The sequence below is a fragment of the Mugil cephalus genome, chromosome 1 (assembly GCF_022458985.1).
Source record: "Mugil cephalus isolate CIBA_MC_2020 chromosome 1, CIBA_Mcephalus_1.1, whole genome shotgun sequence".
Classification (NCBI taxonomy): Eukaryota; Metazoa; Chordata; class Actinopteri; order Mugiliformes; family Mugilidae; genus Mugil; species Mugil cephalus.
Genome location: NC_061770.1, coordinates 27,757,650 through 27,762,649, shown reverse-complemented (window position 1 = coordinate 27,762,649; position 5,000 = coordinate 27,757,650). Strand labels below are relative to the sequence as shown.

The 5,000-nt window shown below is 53.5% G+C and overlaps 1 protein-coding gene and 1 long non-coding RNA gene across 2 annotated transcripts in view; one reads left to right on the top strand and one right to left on the bottom strand.

The window, feature by feature from the left end:
• The window catches only part of LOC125010515, a 5,980-nt gene extending 1,006 nt beyond the window's left edge, over nucleotides 1-4,974 (bottom strand). The window contains exon 1 of the long non-coding RNA XR_007113091.1: nucleotides 4,958-4,974. This is a non-coding gene — a long non-coding RNA (uncharacterized LOC125010515). The remainder of the gene's footprint in view (nucleotides 1-4,957) is intronic.
• LOC125009975 overlaps nucleotides 1-5,000 on the top strand; it is a 69,773-nt gene that overhangs the window by 52,200 nt on the left and 12,573 nt on the right. The window lies entirely within an intron of this gene.

Below are 5,000 nucleotides of genomic sequence, written 5' to 3'. Positions count from 1 at the left end.
ACCGTCAGAGACACCGTCAGAGACACCGTCAGAGACACAGTCAGAGACACAGAGACACCGTCAGAGACACAGTCAGAGACACCATCAGAGACACCGTCAGAGACACCGTCAGGAGGAGGACAGGAGGACAGGAGGAGGACGTACCTGGAAGGAGGCGGCTGGGAGGTTGGAAATGGCCACGTACTGCAGGTTGTTCTGCAGCGTGTAGATGAGCGAGGGGACGGCCAACTTCAAAGTGTCTCTGTACTGGAAGACCACGGCGTCCAATAGGAACCAGACGGTGTCCCTCACGTTGACTGGAGACAGAGACAGAGACACAGTCACATGAGGAGGAGGAGGAGGAGGAGGAGGAGGAGATCCAGTGTATTTCTGCCTGGTGACGTCTCATAGATTTATAACTAACGCAGCTCATTCTGCATCATAGGAACAATATTAGTTTCACTTTAATTCTGTAAATAGTGAAGACACCAAGTCTCCGCTGAGTCCCACTGGGACTGGACTCAGGTCCTCCTGGATCCGCTTAGACCAGGGCCCAGCTCATCCAGACCAGTTTGACCTGAAGGGACTGGACCAGTAACACAACAGAACAATAACCCAGAAACATCTGTGTTCGTTAAGGTTTGGCCTCGTTAGTGGCTGTGGTTTAGTCCCGGGTTTAGTCCCGGGTTTAGTCCTGGGTTTAGTCCCGGGTCTAGTCCCGAGTCTAGTCCCGGGTCTAGTCCCGGGTTTAGTCCCGGGTTTAGTCCCGAGTCTAGTCCCGGGTTTAGTCCCGGGTTTAGTCCCGGGTCTAGTCCCGGGTCTAGTCCCGAGTCTAGTCCCGGGTCTAGTCCCGGGTTAAGTCCCGGGTCTAGTCCTGGGTTTAGTCCCGAGTTTAGCCCGGGTTAGTCCAGGTTGCCCCGGGTTTTAGCCGGGTTTAGCCCCGGGTTAGCCGGGGTCTGTCCCGAGTTAGTCCGGGTCTAGCCCCGGGTTTAAGTCCCGGGTCTAGTCTGGGTTTTTAGTCCGGTTTTTCCCCGGGCTAGCCAGAGTTTAGTCCGGGTTTAGTCCCGGTCTAGCCCGGGTTTCTAGCCCCGAGTTAGTCCGGGTTTTAGCCCCGGTTTAGTCCGGGTCTGCCCCGGGTCTAGTCCGAGTCTAGTCCCGGTTAGCCCCGGGTTAAGTCCGGGTTAGTCCTGGGTTTGCCCCGGTTTGTCCGGGTCTAGCCCAGAGTTAGTCCCGGGTTTAGCCCCGAGTCTGTCCCGAGTCTAGCCCCGAGTCAGCCCCGGGTTAAGTCCGGGTTAAGTGGGGTTAAGTCCGGATTGTCCTGGGTTAGCCCCGGGTTTAGTCCGGGTTTAGTCCCGGGTTTAGCCCGGGTCTGCCCCGGGGTTTAGTCCTCAGTCTGTTTACACCACGTTTCTCTCTGAGTGAGGACCTTGTCCCCGTTCACCTGGAATAACTGAGGGGACATGTTGTCCTCCCCCCCCCACATAGGGGGCGCATGTTCCTTTCAGGGGCCCATTACATCAGGAGGGGAAGAGCTGGCTTTGTTTGCTTCGTTCTCCAGTGAATCAGTGGAAAAAATTAGAGCAGCGCTGAACTCACATTCTTCTGCAGCAGGTGTGACAGCACGTCAGCCCCTTAGGCCCTCGCCATGACCCGGCCGAAGGGGCGAAAAGCGGTGCCTGGCAAGTAGGACGTATGGGCTGAGGTTGAGGAGCTTTCTGGACCCCGAGGAGGAAAAAGCTGACGTACTTCAACCCCCCGGTGAGTGCAGGGAACAGACAGGTTTAAATATGGAAGGAACAAAAAAGGGAACAAAACCGTCCTGAAGCGACAAAAAGGAAGAAAAGAAAAAAGGGAGGTTTTTTTGAGGGACAGCGGGATTTAGCTGCACAGAATAAAACGCGAACATTAGTAAAAGATTAAAAATGTTCTTTCCGTTGGTTGATGTTTAAAGTCTGAACATAAACGACTCTATTTTATTAATCACGAAATGATAAACCAAAAAATGGGGCCGTATTAACGGGGTAAAACCCGCTAAAAAGAACGGGGTGTTTAGGTGGAGGGGAGCGTTATTAGATTTTCCCCGTGCATGTAAAGGGGGACAAGGAGTAGTCGGGAAAGTAGAGTTTGAGCAAAGCTCCTTTAAAAATTTGCATGTAAACCCCTTGAGTCAGTGGGGGGAGCTAAAAAGGGCCCTAAAAAAAAAAAAAAAATCCGCCCGCAATTAAAGCAGCCCCTGAAAACTACTTTGTCTGTTTAAAATTCCCCTTTTAAATCCCAATTGTTTCTGAACCGCTGTGTTTTAGTTCCTACTATGATTTAAACACTGGGCGTTTTCCACTATGGTCCAAGACGTTAGAAACGCCCCTTGCACCGGGAATGCAAACAAAATTTAACAAACGATAAATCCTGAATTATTTGTTTGGCGAAAAACTTTTACCCCTGATTTAGTGTCTTTTTAGTTATCCCTATATAAAAAAAGAAACATACAAAACGTCACTTTCCCCCCCAAAATAATAATGCAGAGAAAAAATAAGTTCTTGTTGAAAAGAAAAGAAGAGACACTGAAGATACGACAGAAAAAGAGAGAAGCAGGGGTGGGAGTTGGAAGGGGCTGAGGTCAGAGTGAGGAGGCAACATTCAGGAAACAGAAGCAGCGAGGCGAAGACGATGCTCGTTCCCGCGTCTCCCTTTCCCTTTGGACAAGGGGCCATTTTTTTAAACAGTTTAAAAGCCGAACTGATTGGTTGTTTTTGTGGAAAAATGGGGGGAGGTTGGGTCTTTGGTGTCAGATTAGCAGCCGGGGCTGAGGGAAGGTTACCGTAATTCAACACACGCCGCTGTTCTCACCGCGCAGAAAAAAACCCCAGGTAAATGAGCGTGAAGACTCGTCCCCCTGAAGTGGAGCCAACCCGTCAGGAAACACTTTCGAGGAAAAAAGCAGGGGACTTTTACTGACTGTGATTTGACTGAACTGCGCGGATGATTTGTGGTTCAGGCCCGTTTTCACAACGAAACTGTGTCCATATTTGCTTAGTTATTTAAAATGAACTCTGAGGCAGATTATGGAAACAGGTGTAAAAAAACAGCTCCAGCTGAGTGTGGGGCACGATCAGTGGTTCTGATGGACACACGGACCCCTTTACAGCCCCGTCTGCTGGGGGGGAAAAGGAGGAGGAGGGGAGGAGGAGGAGGAGGTGGGGGAGGAGGAGGAGGAGGAGGAGGGGAGGAAGGAGGAGGAGGGGAGGAAGAAGAGGGGAGGAGGATGAAAATGTGGGGGAGGGGTGAGGAGGAGGTGGAGGAAGGGGGAAGAAGAAAAGGAGGGAAAAAGAAGAGGGGAGGGGGGAGGGGAGCAGGAGGGGAAAATGGAGGAAGAGGAGGAGGAAGAGGAGGAAGAGGAGGAGGAGGAGGAGGAGGACGAGGAGGAAGAGGAAGAGGAAGAGGAGGAAGAAGAAGAGGAGGAGGAGGAGGAGGAGGAGCAGGAGGAGGAAGTGGAGGAAGAGGAGGAAAAGGAGGAGGAGGAGGAGGAGCAGGAGGAGGATGAGGAGGAGGAGGAAGAGGAAGAGGAGGAAGAAGAAGAGGAGGAAGAAGAAGAGGAGGAGGAGGAGGAGGAGCAGGAGGAGGAAGTGGAGGAAGAGGAGGAAGAGGAGGAGGAGGAGGAAGTGGAGAAAGAGGAGGAAGAGGAGGAGGAGGAGGAAGAGGAGGAGAGGAAGAGGAGGAAGAGAAGAGGAGGAAGAAGAGAGGAGGAGGAGGAGAGGAGGAGAGAGAGGAGGAGGAGGAGGAGGAGGAGGAGGAGAGGAGGAGAGAGAGGAGAGAAAGAGGAGGAGGAGGAAGAGGAGGAGGAAGAGAGGAGGGAGGAGGAGGAGGAGGAGAGGAGGAGAAGAGAAGAGGAGGAGGAAGAGGAGGAAGAGGAGGAGGAGGAGGAGGAAGGAGGAGGAAGAGAGGAGGAGGAGGATGGAGGAGGAGGAGGAGGAAGAGGAGGAAGAGAGGAGGAGGAGGATGAGGAGGAGGAGGGGGAGAGAAGGAGAAGAGGATGAGGAAGAGGAGGAGGAGAGGGAGCAGGAGGAGAGAGAGGAGGAGGAGGAGAGAAGGAGGAGAGAGAGGAGGAGGAGGAGGAGGAAGAGAGGAAGAAGAGGAGAGGAGGAGGAGAGGGAGGAAGAAGAGGAGGAGCAGGAGGAAAGGAGGAGGAGCAGGGAGGGATAGGAGGAGGAGGAGGAGAGGAAGGAGGAGGAAGAGGAGGAAGAGGAGAGAGGAGAAGAGGAGGAGGAGAGAGGAGGAGGAAGAGATGAGGAGGAGAAGGAGGAGGAGGAGGAAGGAGGAAGAGGAGAAGGAAGAGAGAGGAGGAGGAGAGGAGGAGGAGGAAAGAGGAGAGGAAAGGGGGAAAGAAGAGGAGAGGAGGAGGAGGAGGAAAGAGGAGGAGAGAGGAGGAAGAAGAGGAGCAGGAGGAGGAGGAGGAGGAGGAGAGAGAGGAAGGGAGGAGAAAGAGGGGAAAGGAGGAAGAAGAGAAGAGGAGGAAGAGAAAGAGGAGGAGGAAGAGGAGGAAGAGAAAGAGGAGGAGGAGGAGGAGGAAGAGAAAGAGGAGGAGGAAGAGGAGGAAGAAGAGGAGGAGCAGGAGGAGGAGGAGGAGCAGGAGGTAGAGCAGGAGGAGGAAGAGGAGGAGGAGGAAGAAGAGGAAGAGGAGGAAGAAGAGGAAGAGGAAGAGGAGGAGAAAGAGGAGGAGGAAGAAGAGGAGGAGGAGGAAGAGGAGGAAGAGGAGGAGGAGGAGGAGGAAGAAGAGGAAGAGGAGGAAGAAGAGGAAGAGGAGGAGGAGGAGGAAGAGGAGGAGGAGGAAGAGGAGGAAGAGGAGGAGAAAGAGGAGGAGGAAGAAGGAGGAGAGAGGAGAGATGAGAGGAAGAGGAGGAGGAGGAGGAGGGGGGAGAGAGGAGGGGGAGGTGGAGGAGGAGGAGGAGCGGAGAGGGAGGAGGGGAGGAGGACAGGAAACAGGAGGAGGAGGAGGAGAGGAGGAGAGAGGGGAGGAGAAGAGA